Genomic DNA, 22,561 nt, shown 5'->3' with positions numbered 1-22,561 from the left:
GTGTTGTCCCTGCTATCATCGACCCGGAGAGAAGCAAATCGTCCCGTGATGATGGAATTCAGTCATTGAGCTCTTCAGCTGATTTATCATTTGGCTGTACTTTTCCAAAAGTGTCGGAGAATGCGGCAACGAAATAGACAGGAACGGCAGATCCGAGTATGCTCTCTTTGATAGCAGTGTAGAATTCCAGCAGAATGTTGAGTCGTACATGGAGCTTTGCAACCTGCCAGAAGAAATGGATGACGCGGACAGCTCCTTGGTTCATGATGAAGTTCTGCTTCTGACACATGAGGTACCGCCGGGGCGTAATAGTACAGGAACGCTGAATTGGAAAGGTTGCTAAGTGTGGTGTTACTTGTGTACGTGGGTGTTGACGGGCCAGATTTCAGCAGAGGTGAATGCGCATGTTCACGGAAGCGACGCATTACATGTTATGTTTCGGTGTCACTGTGAGGAAGTGATTGTACGCCGAATGTTTGCCACTACATTTAAGTGGAGATATCAATTGCAACTGCAATAAAAATCGGTTGTAAAAATAGAAGGATAATTCTTTGCATGCTGGCGAATGGATTGTCGTTCGGGGACCTGAAAGGTGACAGGGGCAGAGAGCGACCGTATGTGTGTCTGGGTGGTTGGTTGATGATTGAGTGAGTGTGTCTGTGTGTGAGCTGATGATTGTGCAACGGTGAGCAGTGGCAGGCATGCAATAGTGCTTGTGGCGCAGAGTAAATTACAGGAGGGGAACTGGATGTGCTGGGGAATTAGCTCAAATGGTAGAGCGCTCGCTTAGCATGCGAGAGGTAGCGAGATCGATGCTCGCATTCTCCATTGACATTTTGTATTCAGAGGCACTCGTCTCATCAAATTGCTCTGAATGTTGGAATGCACAAAAGGTAGGGGTGGCGGAGATGGAGAGCAACGTGTCTCAGGCAAAGGGAAGACGGACATGTCGAAGGTGCGTTGAAATCAGGTTGGAGGAAAAGCTAGCTGGCAGCTGGTCTTTCCGTAATGCATGAGCTGCAGGCGACCATTCAGACAGCAATCAGTTCAGTGGTCATTAGGAATTTGCCCTGAACACGGGGCGAAATGAGAAACCTGAGTAGCCTTTGATTTTGAAAAGCAAAGAAGATCAAAGAGCTGTGTTGGAGTCGCGCCGAGAATGGTGTTAAGCTCGGTCATGTGCGTCATCCGGTCGCCGTGTGGCCCCTAGTGCTGGAAGGACTAGATATTACAATTGGCAGGCTGTTGTTGTGGGTCGAGAGACACCAGGATGAAAATCTGCATAATCATTGTCGGTAGGGGCCAACGTGGCGAAGCTCGGTGTCGCTTGTCCTTCGATAGCTCAGTTGATAGAGCAGAGGACTGTAGAGGAAATGGAGTCATCCTTAGGTCGCTGGTTCGAATCCGGCTCGAAGGATCGGGACTTCTTTTACTACGCCGATCATCAATTCCGTACTACAGAGCTTCTCGGTGGCACAAGACTGCAGTCCGAATTGCTCCGACTCGGGACGGGATAGAATCCAGAGGCATCGAATCACATAACAGGCAAGGCCATCTGATCACTGGATCACATTTCAGAGCGCTATGTCCTCACGCTTGCTGCTCTGACAGTCCGACAACTCTCACTCGTCCTAAAGTAACACAAAGATAGAAATATTACATTGGATATAATTAGATGATGAGGACACTCAGTCCCCGTTTACTGTAATTTTAAAATACATGCGTTAAAAAATGATAGCATGTTCCTCCGGTATGATATCACAGAAACACAAGACAGATTTGAACATCAGTCACTGAAAGTAAGCATGCAAGTACAGCAGGCAGTGAAGAAAACTAATGTCATGCTGGCCTTCATAACAAGGGGAATTGAGTATAGGAGTAAAGAGTTCCTTCTGCAGCTGTACAGGGCCCTGGTGAGACCCCACCTGGAGTACTGTGTGCAGTTTTGGTCCCCAAATCTGAGGAAGGACAGTCTTGCTATTGAGGGAGTGCAAGGTAGGTTCACAAGATTAATTCCCGGGATGGCCGGACAGTCGTCTGTTGAAAGATTGGAGCGACTGGGCTTGTATACACTGGACAGTGGTCGAAAGGAAATTGCCTTGGTCTATGGGCGAAATGAGAAAGCTGAGTAGTCTTTGATTTTGACAAGCAAAGAAGATCAAAGAGCTGTGTTGGAGTCGCACCAAGAATGGTGATAAGCTCGGTTATGTGCTTCATCCGGTCGCCTGTGGCCCCTAGTGCTGGAAGGACTAGATATTACATTTGGCAGGCTGTTGCTCTGGGTCGAAAGACACCAGGATGAAAATCTGTATAAACATTGTCGGTAGGCGCCAGCGTGGCGAAGCTTGGTGTCGCTTTTCCTTCGATAGCTCAGTTGGTAGAGCGGAGGACTGTAGAGGAAGTGGAGTTATCCTTAGGTCGCTGGTTCGAATCCGGCTCGAAGGATCGGGACTTCTTTTACTACGCCGATCATCAATTCCGTACTACAGAGCTTCTCGGTGGCACAAGACTGCAGTCCGAATTGCTCCGACTCGTGACGTGAGAGAATACAGAGGCATCTAATCACATAACAGGCAAGGCCAGCAGATCACTGGATCACATTTCAGAGCGCTATGTCCTCACGCTTGCTGCTCTGACAGAACGACAACTCTCACTCGTCCTAAAGTTACACAAAGATAGAAATATTAGATTGGATATAATTAGATGATGAGGACACTCAGTCCTCGCTTACTGTAATTTTAAAATGCATGCATTAAAAATGATACCATGTTCCTCAGGTATGATATTCCAGAAACACAAAACAGACCAAGACGAAAAGTGACAAAAAACACACAATTCTACCATATAGTTAAGCAGTGCAAAGCAATACCGCATTTTGATAAGAGCAGACCATGGGCACAGAAAAAAAAGTCTCAAAGACCCGATTGCTTCGTCATATCACGCAGACGGTAGAAGGAAGAAAATCCCCGTGCCATGAGCTTCAAGCGGCTCGAACTTGCCGATGCAGCGTCCTGGAAGCAACCGACCACAGTCCAAAGTCTGAGTCCGTCCGAAAACTGCCAGTCTCCGACCAGCGCTCCGACACCGAGCACCGAGCACCGAGCAACCTCTCTGCCGAAAGCTTCCACCCGGGCCCCGGCTGCCAAGCAACAGGCAAAGCCGAGAATTCGGGGCATTTCCCTCCGGAGATATCCGATCACACAGTAGCCGCGGCAGCGAAGCAGGCATTTCAGAAATTTCACTAGATGTTCCTCCGTGCATCACGTCTGCCTCCATCAATGCGGAATTGTGCACGGCCTCCTACTTGACAGATAACAGATATGCATCACCAGAGAGGCCGCGCGTAGCAAGTGTACTGAGGAAGAGACCGACACAAATTCCCAGATGGAACATCGGTGACCTCTTCGTTGGAAGACATTTAGCAATCAGTCTAGGATGAGCGATTCCAAACTGCACGAGCAAGGGATGCCAGAATCTGAATTTCGGCACATGGTTGGAGGGCACCGTTGAAAGCGAAAGCAGCTGACGAAATTGTTATCGGCCTTATCTCGTTCCCGTATATCCGCTGAGGTGGAATTTGGCTCAACTGTGTGGTGCACAAGTCGGGAGAAAAATCTTCATATTTCTGCAAGAGCTTTGAAGTGGGAGTTGTGAAACAGAAGAGGCAGATGTGAGTAAAATGTACAGGAGCATGAGATTTGAGCGCCCTGCTCAAGCGAGCTCTTGGAACAGCTGGTTTGCAGTGTGCGTATGTCTGCAGTGTTTTGTCCCTGCTATCACCGGCCAGGAGAGAGGCAAATTGTGCAGTGATGATGAAATTCAGTCATTGAGCTTTTCAGGAGATTTAACATTTGACTGTAGTTTTCCGAAATTGTCGGAGTATGCAGCAAAGAAATAGTTAGGAACGGAAGATCCGAGAATGTCACTTTGATAGCAGCGTAGATTTCCAGCAGACTGTTGAGTGGTAGTTGGAGTTTTACAATCCAGAAGAAATGGATGACGCGGCTATCTCCTTCGTTCATGAAGAAGTCCTGCTTCTGACACATCGTTTCCCTCCGTGGCGTAATTATACAGGAAAGGTGAATGCGGGAAGGTTGCTAACAGTGGTGCTGTTGGTGATATGTGGGTGTTGAGGGGCCAGATTTCAGCTGAGGGGCATCTGCATGTTCACGGAAACGACGCATTGCACGGTTTGTTTCGGTGTCTGCATGAGGAAGTGATTCTACGCCGAATTTTTGTCGCTACTTTGAAGTCTAGATAGCTGTCACAGTCCGGTCCGTGAAATCCATTTTCCGGTTCACGGTCCGGTCCTTCGACCGTTGCTCCAAGTATTCCTTTCTACTCTGTTTCTGTCCTTGTTGAGCTAACTGAGGCAGCTGATGCTCGTTGGCGCTGGCTGCATAAATACCTCCAGAGACCAGGGCGTGGTTGCTGGATTGTTCTTGTACTTACTCCTTGTATCCGTTGCTCTGCCTTCTGTTTCCTCGCCTGAAGCCCTGCCTTGTCTTGTTGGAAACCCTCGCTTTGTCTTGCTGGAAATCCGCGCCTTGTCTTGTTGGAAACGCTTGCCTTGGCTTGCTGGAAACCCTCGCCTCGTCATGCCTGCAGTCTTGTACTGGAGCCACCATGTTCCTATCTCCCTTCCTGTCCTTTTCCTCCGCCCAGGTAAGCCAGGCCGTCTTGCCGGTATCTGGGGTTGGTTCTGTCCCTTCCTGTCACTTGCCTCTGTCGGCTGTTGATCCGCGCCCTGCCCAGGAGTAACGCGCCCTGCCCAGGAGGAGCCTGCCAAGCCTCGCCTCAAGTCTCCTGCCTCCGGTCTCCAGCCTCGCCTCGCCTCGCCTCAAGTCTCCTGCCTCCGGTCTCCAGCCTCGCCTCGCCTCGTTTCCTGACTCCAGACTCCAGCCTCGCCTCAAATCTCAAGTCTCGTCCCGCCTGCCTGCCAAACCGCGTCCTTGCCTGGCTCTGCGGCCGAGGTTCTTGTGCAGTCTCTGGCTCGGAGTCCAAGCCCGGGCTCCTAGCTCCCTTCTAGTTTTCCTGTCTATGTCATTGCCATCGCCCTGTATCCTACTCCTGTCCCTCGTAATTCAGTGTCTGTGTCTTGCGCTTTTGTCCGTTTCCACCCGGTGCCCGTATGCCAATATCAATTCCAACTGCCGTCACTATCGGTTATAGAAATAAACAGAAATATAATTCTTTTCATGGAGGAGAATGAATTGTCGTTTGGGGACATGAAAGGTGACAGTGGCAGAGAGCGACCGCGTGTGTGTCTGAGTGGTTGGTGGATGATTGAGTGAGTGTGTCTGTGTGTGAGCTGATGATTGTACCTCCTATCATCGACCCGGAGAGAAGGAAATCGTCCCGTGATGATGGAATTCAGTCATTGAGCTGTTCAGCTGATTTGTCATTTGGCTGTACTTTTCCAAAAGTGTCGGAGAATGCGGCAACGAAATAGACAGGAACGGCAGATCTGAGTATGCTCTCTTTGATAGCAGTGTAGAATTCCAGCAGAATGTTGAGTCGGTGATGGAGCTTTACAACCTGCCAGAAGAAATGGATGACGCGGACAACTCCTTGGTTCATGATGAAGTTCTGTTTCTGACACATAAGGTCCCGCCGGGGCGTAATAGTACAGGAACTCTGGATTGGAAAGGTTGCTAACTGTGGTGTTGCTTGTGATATGTGGGTGTTGACGGACCAGATTTCAGCAGAGGTGAATACGCATGTTCACGGAAGCGATGCATTACACGTTATGTTTCGGTGTCTTTGTGAGGAAGTGATTGTACGCCGAATGTTTGTCACTACATTTAAGTGGAGATATCAATTCCAACTGCAATAACAATCGGTTGTAAAAATAGAAGGATAATTCTTTGCATGCTGGCGAATGGATTGTCGTTCGGGGACATGAAAGGTGACAGGGGCAGAGAGCGACCGTATGTGTGTCTGGGTGGTTGGTTGATGATTGAGTGAGTGTGTCTGTGTGCGAGCTAATGATTGTGCAACGGTGAGCAGTGGCAGGCATGCAATGGTTCTTGTGGCGCAGAGCAAATTACAGGAGGGGAACTGGATGTGCTGGGGAATTAGTTCAAATGGCAGAGCGCTCGCTTCGCATGCGAGAGTTAGCGAGATCGATGCTCGCGTTCTCCATTGACATTTTGTATTCAGAGGCACTCGTCTCATCAAATTGCTCTGAATGTTGGAATGCACAAAAGGTAGGGGTGCCGAAGATGGAGAGGAACGTGTCTTAGGCAAAGGAAAGACGGACATGTCGAAGGTGCGTTGAAATCAGGTAGGAGGAAAAGCTAGCTGGCAGCTGGTCTCTCAGTAATGCATGAGCTGCAGGCGACCATTCAGACAGTAATCAGTTCAGTGCTCAATAGAAATTTGCCCTGGACACGGGGCGAAATGAGAAAGATGATTATCCTTTGATTTTGACAAGCAAAGAAGATCAAAGAGCTGTGTTGGAGTCGCACCGAGAATGGTGTTAAGCTCGATGATGTGCGTCATCCGGTCGCCTGTGGCCCCTAGTGCTGGAAGGACTAGATATTACATTTGGCAGGCTGTTGCTCTGGGTCGAAAGACACCAGGATGAAAATCTGTATAATCATTGTCGGTAGGAGCCAGCGTGGCGAAGCTTGGTGTCGCTTTTCCTTCGATAGCTCAGTTGGTAGAGCGGAGGACTGTAGAGGAAATGGAGTCATCCTTAGGTCGCTGGTTCGAATCCGGCTCGAAGGATCGGGGCTTTATTTTACTACGCCGATCATCAATTCCGTACTACAGAGCTTCTCGGTGGCACAAGACTGCAGTGCGAATTGCTCCGACTCGTGACGGGATAGAATACAGAGGCGTCTAATCACATAACAGGCAGGGCCAGTAGATCACTGGATGACATTTCAGAGCGCTATATCCTCACGCTTGCTGCTCTGACAGTACGACAACTCTCACTCGTCCTAAACTAACACAAAGATAGAAATATTAGATTGGATATAATTAGATGATGAGGACACTCAGTCCTCGCTTACTGTAATTTTAAAATGCATGCATTAAAAATGATACCATGTTCCTCAGGTATGATATCATAGAAACACAAAACAAACCAAGACTAAAAGTGACAAAAACTACATAATTCTACCATATAGTTAAGCAGTGCAAAGCAATACCGCAATTTGATAAGAGCAGACCATGGGCACGGAAAAAAAAGTCTCAAAGACCCGATTGCATCGTCACCTCACGCAGACGGTAGAAGGAAGAAAATCCCCCTGCCATGAGCTTCCAGCGGCTCGAACTTGCCGATGCAGTGTCCTGGAAGCAACCGACCACAGTCCAAAGTCTGAGTCCGTCCGAAAACTTCCAGCCACCGACCAGCGCTCCGACACCAAGCACCGAGCAACCTCTCTGCCGAAAGCTTCCACCCGGGCCCCGGCTGCCAAGCAACAGGCAAAACCGTGAATTCGGGGCATTTCCCTCCGGAGATATCCGATCACACAGTAGCCGCGGCAGTGAAGCAGGCATTTCCGAAGTTTCACCAGATGTTCCTCCGTGCATCACGTCTGCCTCCATCAATGCGGAATGGTGCACGGCCTCCTACCTGACAGATAACAGATATGCATCACCAGGGAGGCCGCGTGTAGCATGTGTAGAGAGGAAGAGACCGACACAAAGGCCCAGATGGAACATCGGTGACCTCTTCGTTGGAAGACATTTAGCAATCAGTCAAGGATGAGCGATTCCAAACTGCACGAGCAAGGGATGCCAGAATCTGAATTTCGGCTGATCGTTGGAGGGCACCGTTGAAAGTGAAGGCAGCTGACGGCATTGCCATCGCCCTTATGTCGTTTCCATATATCCGTTGAGGTGGAATTCGGCTCATCTGTGGGTGGCGCAAGTCCGGAGCAAAATCTTCATATTTCTGCGAGTGATTTGAAGTGAGAGCTGTGAAACAGAAGAGTCAGATGTTCATTAGGTGTACAGCAACATGAAATTGGAGCGCCCTGCAGAAGCGAGCGCTTGGAACAGCAGGTTTGAAGTGTGCATATGTCTGCAGTGTTTTATCCCTCCTATCAGCGTCCCGGAGAGAGGCAAATCGTCCATTGATGATGGAATTCAGTCATTGGGCTTTTCAGCTGATTTGTCATTTGGCTGTAGTTTTCCAAAACTGTCCGAGAATGCGGCAACGAAATAGACAGGAACGGCAGATCCGAGAATGCTCTGTTTGATAGCAGTGTAGAATTCCAGGACAATGTTGTGTCGCTGATGCAGTTTTACAATCTGCCAGAAGAAATGCATGACGCGGCCATTGCCTTGGTTCATGAAGATGTTCTGCTTCTGACACACGAGTTCCCTCCGTGACGTAATAATACAGTAAAGGTGAATGCGGGAAGGTTGCTAACATGGTGATAAGTTGGCGTTGAGGGGCCTGATTTCAGCTGAGGGGCATTTGCATGTTCACGGAAGCGACGCATTGCACGGTATGTTTCGGCGTCTCCATGAGGAAGTGATTTTACGCCGAATTTTTGTCGCTACTTTGAAGTCTAGATATCTGTTATAGTTCGGTCCGTGATGTCCATATTCCGGTTCCCGGTCCGGTTCATCGACCCTTGCTCCAGGTTTTCCATTCTACCCTGTTTCTGTCCTTGTTGAGCTAATTGAGGCAGCTGATTCTCGTTGGCGCTGGCTGCATACCTACCTTCAGAGACCAGGGCGTGGTTGCTGGATTGTTCTTGTCCTAACACATTGTATCTCTTCCACTGCCTTCTGTTTCCTCTCCTGAAACCCTGCCCTGTCTTGCAGGAAGCGCTCTCCTTGTTTTGCTGGAAACGCTCGCCTTGTCTTGCTGGAAACCCTCACCTTCTCTTGCTGGAAACGCTCGCCTTGTCTTGCTGGAAACTATCGCCTCGTCATGCCTACAGTCTTGTACTGTAGCCACTCTGTTCCTAGCTCCCTTCCTATCCCTTGCCTCCGCCCAGGTAAGCCAGGCCGTCTTGCCGTTATCTGGGGTTGGTTCTGTCCCGTCCTGTCATTTGCCTCTGTTGGGTGGTGATTCGCGCCCTGCCCAGGAGGAACCTGCTAAGCCTCGCCTCAAGTCTGCAGCCTCCAGCCTTGCGTTGCCTGAAGTCTCCAGCCTCCAGCCTCGCCTTGCCTCAAGTCGGCGGCCTTTAGCCTCGCTTTTCCTCAAGTCTCCGGCCTCCAGCCTCGACTCACCTCAAGTCTCCGGCCTCCAGTCTCCAGCCCCGCCTCGCCTCAAGCTTCCTGACTCCAGTATCCAGCCTCGCCTCGCCTCAAGTCTCAAGTCTCAAGTCTCAGGTCCCGTCCCGCCTGCCTGCAAAGAATCGTCCTTGCCTGGTTCTGGGGCCGAGCCAGAGGCAAGACCCAGGTACTGGGTCTTTGTGCAGTCTCTGGCTGGGAGTCCAAGCTCGGGCTCCTAGCTCCCTTGTTCAGTCCTGTTCCAGGTTCCTGGTTTTCCTGTCCATGTCCTTGCCATCGCCCTGTATCCTAGTCCTGTCCCTAGTACTTCAGTGTCTGTGTCTTGTACTTGGGTCCGTTTCCAGCCCGTGCCCGTATGACAATATCAATTCCAACTGCCGTTACAATCGGTTGTAAAAATAGACAGAAGTATAATTCTTTTCATGCAGGAGAATGAATTGTCGTTTGGGAACATGAAAAGTGACAGTGGCAGAGAGCGACCGTATGTGTGTCTGAGTGGTTGGTCGATGATTGAGTGAGTGTGTCTGTGTGTGAGCTGCTGATTGTGCAACGGTATTCAGCGGCAGACCTGCAATGGTGCTTGTGGTGCTGAGCAAATTACAGAAGGTGGATCGGATGTACTGGGGAATTAGCTCAAATGGTAGAGCGGTCGCTTAACATGCGAGAGGTAGCGAGATCGATGGTCGCATTCTCCATTGGCATTTTGTATCCAGAGGCACTCATCCGATTAAATTGCTCTGAAGTTTGGAATGCACAAAATATAGGGGTAGCAGAGAGGGACATGAACGTGTCTCAGTAAAAGGAAAGCGGGAAATGTCGTAGCTCTGCTGCGTTAAAGGCAGATACGAAGAAAAGCTAGCTGGCAGCTGGTGTTTCAGTAATGCATGAGCTGCAGGCGACCATTCAGACAGAAATGAGTAAAGTGGTCAAAAAGAAATTGCCCTGAACATTGGGCGAAATGAGAAAGCTGAGTGGCCTTTGGTTTTGTCAAGCAAGGAGGATCAAAGAGCTGTGTTGCAGTCGCACCGAGAATGCTGTTAAGCTCGATGATGTGCGTCATCCGGTCGCCTGTGGCCCCTAGTGCTGGAAGGACTAGATATTACAATTGGTAGGCTGTTGCTCTGGGTCGAAAGACACCAGGATGAAAATCTGCATAATCATTGTCGGTAGGAGCCAACGTGGCGAAGCTCGATGTCGCTCGTCCTTCGATAGCTCAGTTGGTAGAGCGGAGGACTGTAGAGGAAATGGAGTCATCCTTAGGTCGCTGGTTCGAATCCGGCTCGAAGGATCGGGACTTCTTTTACTACGCCGATCATCAATTCCGTACTACAGAGCTTCTCGGTGGCACAAGACTGCAGTCCGAATTGCTCCGACTCGTGACGGGATAGAATACGGAGGCATCTAATCACATAACAGGCAAGGCCAGCAGATCACTGGATGACATTTCAGAGCGCTATGTCCTCACGCTTGCTGCTCTGACAGTACGACAACTCTCACTCGTCCTAAAGTAACACAAAGATAGAAATATTAGATTGGATATAATTAGATGATGAGGACACTCAGTCCTCGTTTACTGTAAGTTTAAAATACATGCGTTAAAAAATGATACGATGTTCCTCCGGTATGATATCACAGAAACACAGGACAGATTTGAACATCAGTCACTGAAAGTAAGCATGCAAGTACAGCAGGCAGTGAAGAAAGCTAATGTCATGCTGGCTTTCATAACAAGGGGAATTGAGTATAGGAGCAAAGAGTTCCTTCTGCAGCTGTACAGGGCCCTGGTGAGACCCCACCTGGAGTACTGTGTGCAGTTTTGGTCCCCAAATCTGAGGAAGGACAGTCTTGCTATTGAGGGAGTGCAAGGTAGGTTCACAAGATTAATTCTCGGGATGGCGGGACAGTCGTCTGTTGAACGATTGGAGCGACTGGGCTTGTATACACTGGAATTTAGAAGGATGAGAGGCCATCTGATTGAAACAATAAGATTATTAAGGGATTGGACACGCTGCAGGCAGGAAGCATGTTCCCGCTGATGAATGAGTCCAGAACCAAAGGCCACAGTTTAAGAATTAGGGGTTGGCCATTTCGAACGGAGTTGAAGAAGAAATTTTTCACCCAGAGAGTGGCGGATACACGGAATGCTCTGCTCCAGAAGGCTGTGGAGGGCAAGTCTCTGAATGCTTTCAAGAAAGAGATGGATAGAGCTCTTAAAGATAGCGCTATCAAAGGTTATGAGGATAAGGCAGGAACTGGATACAGATTGTGGGTGATCAGCCATGATGACAGCGAATGGCTGTGCTGTCTCGAAGGGCGGAATGCTCTACTTCTGCACCTATTATCTATTGCCCATTGTCTATTGACCATGACTAAAATTGACAAAAAACACACAATTCTACCAAATAGTTACAACAGTGCGAAGTAATACCGTAATTTGATAAGAGCAGACCATGGGCACCGAAAAAAAAGTTTCAAAGACCTGATGGCCTCATCATCTCACGCAGACGGTAGAAGGAAGAAACTCCCCCTGCCATGAGTTTCCAGCGCCGCGAAACTGCTGATACAGCGTTCTGGAAGCACCCGCCCACAGTCCTATTCTGAGTCCGTCCGAAAACTTCGATCTTCCGACCGGCCCTCCAACACCGAGCACCGAGTACCATCTCTGCCGAGCGCATCCACCCAGGTCCCGGCCGCAAAGCAACAGGCAAAGCCGAGGATTCAGGATATTCCCCTCCGGAGATTTCGGATCACACATAGCAGCGGCAGCGAAGCAGGAATTTCGCAAGTTTCACCAGATGTTCCTCCGTGCTCACATGTCTGCCTCCATCAAATCAGAATTGTGCACGGCCTCCTACTTGACAGGTAACAGATAATCATCACCGGAGAGGCCGGGCGTAGCAAGTGCACAGAGGAAGGACTGACACAAAGGCCCAGATGGAACATCGGTGACCTCTTCGTTGGAAGACATTTAGCAATCAGTGTAGGTTGAGCGATTCCAAAATGCACGAGGAAGGGATGCCAGAATCTGAATACCGGCGCATCGTTGGAGGGCATCGTTGAAAACGAAGGCAGCTGACGACACTGTTAACGACCTTATGTCGTTTCCATATATCCGCTGAGTTGCAATGAGGCTCAACTAATGTGGTGGCAGAAGTCGGGAGAAAAATCTCCATATTTCTGCAAAAGGTTTGAAGTGGGAGCTGTGAAACAGAAGAGGCAGATCTGCATTAAGTGTACAGGAGCATGAAATTGGATCGTCCTGCACAAGCGAGCTCATGGAACAGCAGGTTTGCAGTGTGCGTACGTCTGCAGTGTGTTGTCCCTCCTATCATCAACCCGGAGAGAAGTAAATCGTCCCGTGATGATGGAATTCAATCATTGAGCTGTTCAGCTGATTTGTCATTTGGCTGTACATTTCCAAAAGTGTCGGAGAATGCAGCAACGAAATAGGCAGGTATGGCGGATCCGAGATTGCTCCTTTGACAGCAGTGTAGATTTCCACCAGAATGTTGAGTCGTAGATGGAGATTTACAATCTGCCAGAAGACATGAATGACGCGGCCATCTCCTTGGTTCATGATGTTCTGCTTCTGACACATGAGTTTCCGCCGGGGCGTAATGATCCAGGAAAGGTGAATGCGGAAATGTTGCTAACTGTGGTGTTGTTGGTGATATGTGGGTATTGAGGGCCAGATTTCAGCTGAGGTGAATATTCATGTTCACGGAAGCGACGCATTACACGGAATGTTTCGGTGTCTCTGTGATGAAGTGATTGTACGCTGAATGTTTGTCGCTACGTTGAAGTGGAGATATCAATTCCAACTGCAATAACAATCGGTTGTAAAAATAGACAGAAGGATAATTCTTTGCATGCGATAGAATGAATTGTCGTTTGGGAACATGAAAGGTGACAGTGGCAGAGAGCGACCGTATGTGTGTCTGAGTGGTTGGTTGATGATTGAGTGAGTGTGTCTGTGTGTGAGCTGATGATTGCGCAAAGGTGAGCAGCGGCAAGCATGCAATGGTGCTTGTGGCGCAGACGAAATTACAGGAGGTGAATTGGATGTGCTGGGGAATTAGCTCAAATGGTAGAGCGCTCGCTTAGCATGCGAGAGGTAGCGAGATGGATGCTCGCATTCTCCATTGACGTTTTGTATCCAGAGGCACTCGTCTCATCAAGTTGCTGAGAAGTTTGGAATGTAGAGAAGATAGGTGTGGCGGAGAGAGATAGGATCGTGTCTCAGTAAAGGAAACGGGGAAATCTGCTGCCTTGAAAGCAGATACTAGGAAGAGCCAGCTGGCAGCTGGTGCTTCAGTAGTATATGAGCAGCAGGTGTCCATTCAGACAGAAATCAGTTAAGTGGTCGAAAGGAAATTGCCCTAGACTCTGGGCGAAAAGAGAAAGCTGAGCAGCCTTTGATTTTGACAAGCAAAGAAGATCAAAGAGCTGTGTTGGAGGCGCACCGAGAATGGTGATAAGCTCGGTTATGTGCTTTATCCGGTCGCCTGTGGCCCCTAGTGCTGGAAGGACTAGATATGACATTTGGCAGGCTGTTGCTCTGGGTCGAACGACACCAGGATGAAAATCTGTATAATCATTGTCAGTAGGAGCCAGCGTGGCGAAGCTTGGTGTCGCTTTTCCTTCGATAGCTCAGTGGTAGGAACGGCGGACTGTAGAGGAAATGGAGTCATCGTTAGGTCGCTGGTTCGAATCCGGCTCGATGGATCGGGACTTCTTTTACTACGCGGATCATCAATTCCGTACTACAGAGCCTCTCGGTGTCACAAGACTGCAGTCCGAATTGCTCCGAGTCGTGACGAGGTAGAATACAGAGGCATCTAATCACATAACAGGCAAGGCCAGCAGATCACTGGGTCACATTTCAGAGCGATATGTCCTCACGCTTGCTGCTCTGACAGTACAGCAACTCTCACATGTCCTAAAGTTATACAAAGATACAAATATTAGATTGGATATAATTAGATGATGAGGACACTCATTCCTCGCTTACTGTAATTTTAAAATGCAGTAGCAGCGGCAGCGAAGCAGGCATTCAGAAATTTCACCAGATGTTCCTCCGTGCTCTCACGTCTGCCTCCATCAAATCAGAATTGTGCACGGCCTCCTACTTGACAGGTGACAGATATTCATCACCAGAGAGGCCGCGCGTAGCAAGTGTACTGAGGAAGAGACCGACACAAATTCCCAGATGGAACATCGTTGACCTCTTCGTTGGAAGACATTTAGCAATCAGTCTAGGATGAGCGATTCCAAACTGCACGAGCAAGGGATACCAGAATCTGAATTTCGGCACATGGTTGGAGGGCACCGTTGAAAGCGAAAGCAGCTGACGACATTGTTATCGGCCTTATCTCGTTCCCGTATATCCGCTGAGGTGGAATTTGGCTCAACTGTGTGGTGGCACAAGTCGGGAGAAAAATCTTCACATTTCTGCAAGAGCTTTGAAGTGGGAGTTGTGAAACAGAAGAGGCAGATGTGAGTAAAATGTACAGGAGCATGAGATTTGAGCGCCCTGCTCAAGCGAGCTCTTCGAACAGCTGGTTTGCAGTGTGCGTATGACTGCAGTGTTTTGTCCCTGCTATCACCGGCCAGGAGAGAGGCAAATCGTCCAGTGATGATGAAATTCAGTCATTGAGCTTTTCAGGAGATTTAACATTTGCCTGTAGTTTTCCGAAATTGTCGGAGAAAGCGGCAACGAAATAGACAGGAAGGGCAGATCCGAGAATGTTCACTTTGATAGCAGCGTAGATTTCCAGCAGACTGTTGAGTGGTAGTTGGAGTTTTACAATCCAGAAGAAATGGATGACGCGGCCATCTCCTTTGTTCATGAAGAAGTCCTGCTTCTGACACATGAGTTCCCTCCGTGGCGTAATTATACAGGAAAGGTGAATGCGGGAAGGTTGCTAACAGTGGTGCTGTTGTTGATATGTGGGTGTTGAGGGGCCAGATTTCAGCTGAGGGGCATCTGCATGTTCACGAGAGCGACGCATTGCACGGTTTGTTTCGGTGTCTGCATGAGGAAGTGATTCTACGTCGAATTTCTGTCGCTACTTTGAAGTCTAGATATATGTCACAGTCCGGTCCGTGAAATCCATTTTCCGGTTCACGGTCCGGTCCTTCGACTGTTGCTCCAGGTATTCCTTTCTACCCTGTTTCTGTCCTTGTTGAGCTAACTGAGGCAGCTGATGCTCGTTGGCGCTGGCTGCATAAATACCTCCAGAGACCAGGGCGTGGTTGCTGGATTGTTCTTGTACTTACTCCTTGTATCCGTTGCTCTGCCTTCTGTTTCCTCGCCTGTTGCCCTGCCTTGTCTTGTTGGAAACCCTCGCTTTGTCTTGCTGGAAATCCGCGCCTTGTCTTGTTGGAAACACTTGCCTTGGCTTGCTGGAAACCCTCGCCTCGTCATGCCTGCAGTCTTGTACTGGAGCCACCATGTTCCTATCTCCCTTCCTGTCCCTTTCCTCCGCCCAGGTAAGCCAGGCCGTCTTGCCGGTATCTGGGGTTGGTTCTGTCCCTTCCTGTCACTTGCCTCCGTCGGGTGTTGATCCGCGCCCTGCCCAGGAGGAGCCTGCCAAGCCTCGCCTCAAGGCTCCAGCCTACAGCCTCGCCTCGCCTCAAGTCTCCTGCATCCAGTCTCCAGCCTCGCCTCGCCTCAGGTCTCCTGACTCCAGTCTCCAGCCTCGCCTCGCCTCTCCTCAAGTCTCAATTTTCAAGTCTGGTCCCGCCTGCTTGCCAAGCCGCGTCCTTGCGTGGTTCTGGGGCCGAGGTTCTTGTGCAGTCTCTGGCTCGGAGTCCAAGCCCGGGCTCCTAGCTCCCTTGTTCAGTCCTGTTCCAGGTTCCTAGTTTTCCTGTCCATGTCCTTGCCATCGCCCTGTATCCTAGTCCTGTCCCTAGTACTTCAGTGTCTGTGTCTTGCGCTTTTGTCCGTTTCCAACCGGTGCCCGTATGCCAATATCAATTCCAACTGCCGTCACAACCGGCTGTAGAAATAGACAGAAGTATAATTCTTTTCATACAGGAGAATGAATTGTCATTTGGGGACATGAAAGGTGACAGTGGCAGAGAGCGACCGTATGTGTGTCTGAGTGGTTGGTTGATGGTTGAATGAGTGTGTCTGTGTGTGAGCTGCTGATTGTGCATTCGGTATTCAGCGGCAGGGATGCAATGGTGCTTGTGGCGCTGAGTAAATTACAGGAGGTGAACCGGATGTGCTGGGGAATTAGCTCAAAGGGTAGAGCGTTCGCTTAGCATGCGAGAGGTAGCGACATCGATGCTCGCATTCTCCATTGACATTTTGTATCCAGAGGCAGTCGTCTCATTAAATTGCTCTGAAGTTTGGAATGCACAAAATATAGGGACGGCGGAGAGGGACATGAACGTGTCTCAGTCAAAGGAAAGGGGGAAATCTGCTGCGTTGAAAGCAGATATGAGGAAAAGCCAGATGGCAGAGTTCCTTCTGCAGCTGTACAGGGCCCTGGTGAGACCACACCTGGAGTACTGTGTGCAGTTTTGTCCCCAGATCTGAGGAAGGACAGTCTTGGTATTGAGGGAGTGCAGCGTAGGTTCACAAGGTTAATTCCCGGGATGACGGGACAGTCATATGTTGAAAGATTGGAGCGACTGGGCTTGTATACACTGGAATTTAGAAGGATGAGAGGGCAGCTGATTGAAACATATAAGATTATTAAGGGATTGGACACGCTGCAGGCAGGAAGCATGTTCCCGCTGATGGGTGAGTCGAAAACCAAAGGCCACAGTTTAAGAATTAGGGGTAGGCCATTTAGAACAGAGTTGATGAAGAAATTTTTCACCCAGAGAGTGGTTGATACATGGAATGCTCTGCCCCAGATGGCAGTGGAGGCCAAGTCTCTGAATGCTTTCAAGAAAGAGATGGATAGAGCTCTTAAAGATAGCGCTATCAAAGGTTATGGGGATAAGACAGGAACTGGATGCAGATTGTGGATGATCAGCCATGATGACAGTGAATGGCGGTGCTGGCTCGAATGGCGGAATGCTCTACTTCTGCACCTATGATCTATTGCCCATTGTCTATTGACCAAGACTAAAATTGGCAAAAAACACATAATGCTACCAAACAGTTACAACAGTGCAAAGTAATACCGTAATTTGATAAGAGCAGACCATGGGCATCGAAAAAAAAATTTCAAAGACCTGATGGCCTCATCATCTCACGCAGACTGTAGAAGGAAGAAACTCCCCCTGCCATGAGTTTCCAGCGCCGCGAAACTGCTGATAGAGCGTCCTGGAAGCACCCGCCCACAGTCTTATTCTGAGTCCGTCCGAAAACTTCGATCTTCCGACCGGCCCTCCGACACCGAGCACCGAGTACCATCTCTGCCGAGCGCATCCACCCAGGTACCGGCCGCTAAGCAACAGGCAAAGCCGAGGATTCAGGATATACCCCTCCGGAGATTTCAGATCACACATCGCAGCGGCAGCGAAGCAGGCATTTCAGAAGTTTCACCAGACGTTCCTCCGTGCACTCACGTCTGCCTCCATCAAATCAGAATTGTGCACGGCCTCCTACTTGACAGGTAACAGATATTCATCACCGGAAAGGCCGGGCGTAGCAAGTGTACAGAGGAAGAGACCCACACAAAGGCCCAGATGGAACATCGGTGACCTCTTCGTTGGAAGACATTTAGCAATCAGTCTAGGTTGAGCGATTCCAAACTGCACGAGGAAGGGATGCCAGAATCTGAATTCCGGCGCATCGTTGGAGGGCGCCGTTGAAAACGAAGGCAGCTGACGACATTGTTAACGACCTTATGTCGTTTCCATATACCTGCTGAGTTGCAATGTGGCTGATCTAATGTGGTGGCACAAGTCGGGAGAAAAATTTCCATATTTCTGCAGGAGGTTTGATGTGGGAGCTGTGAAACAGAAGAGGCAGATCTGCATTAACTGTACAGGAGCATGAAATTGAATCGTCTTGCACAAGCGTGCTCTTGGAACAGCAGGTTTGCAGTGTGCGTCTGTCTGCAGTGTGTTGTCCCTCCTATCATCGACCCGGAGAGAAGCAAATCGTCCCGTGATGATGGAATTCAGTCATTGCGCTGTTCATCTGATTTGTTATTTGGCTGTACATTTCCAAAAGTGTCGGAGAATGCGGCAACGAAATAGGCAGGTATGGCGGATCCGAGATTGCTCCTTTGAGTGCAGTGTAGAGTTCCAACAGAACGTTGAGTCGTAGATGGAGATTTACAATCTGCCAGAAGAAATGAATGACGCTGCCATCTCCTTGGTTCATGAAGATGTTCTGTTTCTGACACATGAGTTCCCGCCGGGGCGTAATGATCCAGGAAAGGTGAATGCGGAAATGTTGCTAACTGTGGTGTTGTTGGTGATATGTGGGTATTCAGCGCCAGATTTCAGATGACGTGAATATGCATGTTCACGGAAGCGACGTATTACACGGTACGTTTCGGTGTCTCTGTGAGGAAGTGATTGTACGCCGAATGTTTGTCGCTGCATTGAAGTGGAGATATCAATTCCAACTGCAATAACAATCGGTTGTGAAAATAGAAGGATAATTCTTTGCATGCGATAGAATGAATTGCCGTTTGGGAACATGAAAGGTGACAGTGGCAGAGAGCGACCGTATGTGTGTCTGAGTGGTTGGTTGATGATTGAGTGAGTGTGTCTGTCTGTGAGCTGTTGATTGTGCAACGGTATTCAGCGGCAGGCATGCAATGGTGCTTGTGGCGCTGAGCAAATTACAGGAGGTGAACCGGATGTGCTGGGGAATTAGCTCAAATGGTAGAGCGCTCGCTTAGCATGCGAGAGGTAGCGAGATCGATGCTCGCATTCTCCATTGACATTTTGTATCCAGAGGCACTCGTCTCATTAAATTGCTCTGAAGTTTGGAATGCACAAAATATAGGGACGGCGGAGAGGAACATGAACGTGTCTCAGTCAAAGGAAAGGGGGAAATCTGCTGCGTTGAAAGCAGATATGAGGAACAGCCAGCTGGCAGCTGGTGTTTCAGTAATGCATGAGCAGCAGGCGACCATTCAGACATAAATCAGTTAAGTGGTCGAAAGGAAATTGCCCTGGACACTGGTGGAAATGGGAAAGCGGAATAACCTTTGATTTTGAGAAGCAAAGAAGATCAAAGAGCTGTGTTGGAGTCGCACCGAGAATGGTGACAAGCTCGGTGATGTGCGTCATCCGGTCGCCTGCGGCCCCTAGTGTTGGAAGGACTAGATATTGCAATTGGCAGGCCGTTGTTGTGGGTCGAGAGACACTAGGATGAAAATCTGCATAATCATTGTCGGTAGGAGCCAACGTGGCGAAGCTCGGTGTCGCTTTTCTTTCGATAGCTCAGTTGTAGGAACGGAGGACTGCAGAGGAAATGGAGTCATCCTTAGGTCGCTGGTTCGAATCCGGCTCGATGGAGCGGGACTTCTTTTACTACGCCGATCATCAATTCCGTACTACAGAGCTTCTCGGTGGCACAAGACTGCACTCCGAATTGCTCCGAGTCGTGACGAGGTAGAATACACAGGCATCTTATCACATAACAGGCAAGGCCAGCAGATCACTGGGTCACATTTCAGAGCGCTATGTCCTCACGCTTCCTGCTCTGAGAGTACGACAGCACTCACTCGTCCTACAGGAACACAAAGATAGAAATATTAGATTAGATCAGATGATGAGGACACTCAGTCCTCGTTTATTAAGGCATTTTAGAAGTTTCACCAGATGATCCACCGTGTTGTAGACAGGAACGGCAGATCCGAGTATGCTCTCTTTGATAGCAGTGTAGAATTCCAGCAAAATGTTGAGTCCTACATGGAGCTTTACAACCTGCCAGAAGAACTGGATGACGCGGACAACTCCTTGGTTCATGATGAAGTTCTGCTTCTGACACATGAGGTCCCGCCGGGGCGTAATAGTACAGGAACTCTGAATTCGAAAGGTTGCTAACTTTGGTGTTGCTTGTGATATGTGGGTGTTGACGGGCCAGATTTCAGCGGAGGTGAATACGCATGTTCACGGAAGCGATGCATTACACGTTATGTTTCGGTGTCTCTGTGATTAAGTGATTGTACGCCGAATGTTTGTCACTACATTTAAGTGGAGATATCAATTCCAGCTGCAAGAACAATCGGTTGTAAAAATAGAAGGATAATTCTTTGCATGCTGGAGAATGATTTGTCGTTCGGGGACATGAAAGGTGACAGGGGCAGAGAGCGACCGTATGTGTGTCGGAGTGGTTGGTTGATGATTGAGTGAGTGTGACTGTGTGTGAGCTGCTGATTGTGCAACGGTGAGCAGTAGCAGCCATGCAATGGTGCTTGTGGCGCAGAGCAAATTACAGGAGGGGAACTGGATGTGCTGGGGAATGAGCTCAAGTGGTAGAGCGCTCGCTTAGCATGCGAGAGGTAGCGAGATCGATGCTCGCATTCTCCATTGACATTTTGTATTCAGAGGCACTCGTCTCATCAAATTGCTCTGAATGTTGGAATGCACAAAAGGTAGGTGTGGCGGAGATGGAGAGGAACGCGTCTCAGGCAAAGGAAAGACGGAGATGTCGAAGGTCTGCTGCGTTGAAGGCAGGTAGGACGAAAAGCTAGCTGGCAGCTGGTGTTTCAGTAATGCATGAGCTGCAGGCGACCACTCAGACAGAACTGAGTTAAGTGGTCAAAAAGAAATTGCCCTGAACACTGGGCGAAATGAGAAAGCTGAGTGCCCTTTGGTTTTGTCAAGCAAAGAGGATCAAAGAGCTGTGTTGGAGTCGCACCGAGAATGGTGATAAGCTCGGTGATGTGCGTCATCCGGTCGCCTGTGGCCCCTAGTGCTGGAAGGACTAGATATTGCAATTGGTAGGCCGTTGCTGTGGGTCCAGAGACACCAGGATGAAAATCTGCATAATCATTGTCGGTAATGGCCAACATGGCGAATCTTGTTGTCGCTTTTCCTTCGATAGCTCAGTTGGTAGAGCGGAGGACTGTAGAGGAAAAATGGAGGCATCCTTAGGTCGCTGGTTCGAATCCGGCTCGAAGGAGTGGGACTTCTTTTACTACGCCGATCATCAAATCCGCATTACAGAGCTTCTCGGTGGCACAAGACTGCAGTCCGAATTGCTCCGACTCGTGACAGGATAGAAAACAGGGCATCTAATCACATAACAGGCAAGGGCAGCAGATCACTGGGTCACATTTCAGAGCGATATGTCCTCACGCTTGCTGCTCTGACAGTACGACAAATCTCACTCGTTCTAAAGTAACACAAAGATGGAAATATTAGATTAGAGATGATTAGATATGATCAGTCCTCGTTTACTGCAATTTTGAAATGCATGCGTTAAAAATGATCCCATGTTCCTCCGGTATGATATCACAGAAACACAAAACAGACCAAGACTAAGCAGTGCAAAGCAATACCGCAATTTGATAAGAGCAGACCATGGGCACGGAAAAAAAATCTCAAAGACCCGATGGCCTCGTCATCTCACGCAGACGGTAGAAGGAAGAAACTCTCCCTGCCATGAGCTTCCAGCGCCGCGAACTTGCCGCTGCAGCGTCCTGGAAGCACCTGACCACAGTCCAAACTTTGAGTCCGTCCGAAAATTTCGATCCTCCGACCAGCGCTACGACACCGAGCACCAAGCAATCTCTCTGCCGAACGAATCCATCCGGGTCCCGACCGCCAAGCAACAGGCAAAGCCGAGGATTCGGGGCATTCCCCTCCGGAGATTTCAGATCACACCGTAGCAGCGGCAGCGAAGCAGGCATTTCAGAAATTTCACGAGATATTCCTCCGTGCTCTCACGTCTGCCCCCATCAAATCAGAATTGCGCACGGCCTCCTACTTGACAGGTGACAGATATTCATCACCAGAGAGGCCGCGCGTAGCAAGTGTACTGAGGAAGAGACCGACACAAAGTCCCAGGTGGAACATCGGTGACCTCTTCGTTGGAAGACATTTAGCAATCAGTCTAGGTTGAGCGATTCCAAACTGCACGAGCAAGGGATGCCAGAATCTGAATTTCGGCACATGGTTGGAGGGCACCGTTGAAAGCGAAAGCAGCTGACGACATTGTTATCGGCCTTATCTCGTTCCCGTATATCCGCTGAGGTGGAATTTGGCTCAACTGTATGGTAGCACAAGTCGGGAGAAAATCTTCATATTTTTGCAAGAGCTTTGAAGTGGGAGTTGTGAAACAGAAGAGGCAGATGTGAGTAAAGTGGACAGGAGCATGAGATTGGAGCGCCCTGCACAAGCGAGCTCTTGGAACGGCTGGTTTGCATTGTGCGTATGTCTGCAGTGTTTTGTCCCTCCTATCACCGGCCAGGAGAGAGGCAAATCGTCC

General features: G+C 49.3%; 7 non-coding genes across 7 annotated transcripts; all 7 read left to right on the top strand.

Annotated features, from left to right (window-relative positions):
- The first annotated feature begins 755 nt into the window (after positions 1 to 755).
- Positions 756 to 828, top strand: trnaa-agc (transfer RNA alanine (anticodon AGC)). The gene has a single exon. It is a non-coding gene; the product is annotated as a tRNA-Ala (tRNA).
- Positions 829 to 1,331: 503 nt separating this feature from the next.
- On the top strand, positions 1,332 to 1,417 carry trnay-gua (transfer RNA tyrosine (anticodon GUA)). Its single transcript is given in 2 exon segments — positions 1,332 to 1,368; positions 1,382 to 1,417. It is a non-coding gene; the product is annotated as a tRNA-Tyr (tRNA).
- A 942-nt stretch (positions 1,418 to 2,359) lies between these two features.
- On the top strand, positions 2,360 to 2,445 carry trnay-gua (transfer RNA tyrosine (anticodon GUA)). Its single transcript is given in 2 exon segments — positions 2,360 to 2,396; positions 2,410 to 2,445. It is a non-coding gene; the product is annotated as a tRNA-Tyr (tRNA).
- A 4,201-nt stretch (positions 2,446 to 6,646) lies between these two features.
- trnay-gua (transfer RNA tyrosine (anticodon GUA)) lies at positions 6,647 to 6,732 on the top strand. Its single transcript is given in 2 exon segments — positions 6,647 to 6,683; positions 6,697 to 6,732. It is a non-coding gene; the product is annotated as a tRNA-Tyr (tRNA).
- Positions 6,733 to 10,403: 3,671 nt separating this feature from the next.
- trnay-gua (transfer RNA tyrosine (anticodon GUA)) lies at positions 10,404 to 10,489 on the top strand. Its single transcript is given in 2 exon segments — positions 10,404 to 10,440; positions 10,454 to 10,489. It is a non-coding gene; the product is annotated as a tRNA-Tyr (tRNA).
- An 8,495-nt stretch (positions 10,490 to 18,984) lies between these two features.
- On the top strand, positions 18,985 to 19,057 carry trnaa-agc (transfer RNA alanine (anticodon AGC)). The gene has a single exon. It is a non-coding gene; the product is annotated as a tRNA-Ala (tRNA).
- A 2,108-nt stretch (positions 19,058 to 21,165) lies between these two features.
- trnay-gua (transfer RNA tyrosine (anticodon GUA)) lies at positions 21,166 to 21,253 on the top strand. Its single transcript is given in 2 exon segments — positions 21,166 to 21,202; positions 21,218 to 21,253. It is a non-coding gene; the product is annotated as a tRNA-Tyr (tRNA).
- Positions 21,254 to 22,561: the final 1,308 nt, after the last annotated feature.

The sequence above is a fragment of the Mobula birostris genome, chromosome 1 (assembly GCF_030028105.1).
Source record: "Mobula birostris isolate sMobBir1 chromosome 1, sMobBir1.hap1, whole genome shotgun sequence".
NCBI classification, from domain to species: domain Eukaryota; kingdom Metazoa; phylum Chordata; class Chondrichthyes; order Myliobatiformes; family Myliobatidae; genus Mobula; species Mobula birostris.
This window is presented reverse-complemented; position numbering and strand designations above follow the sequence as displayed.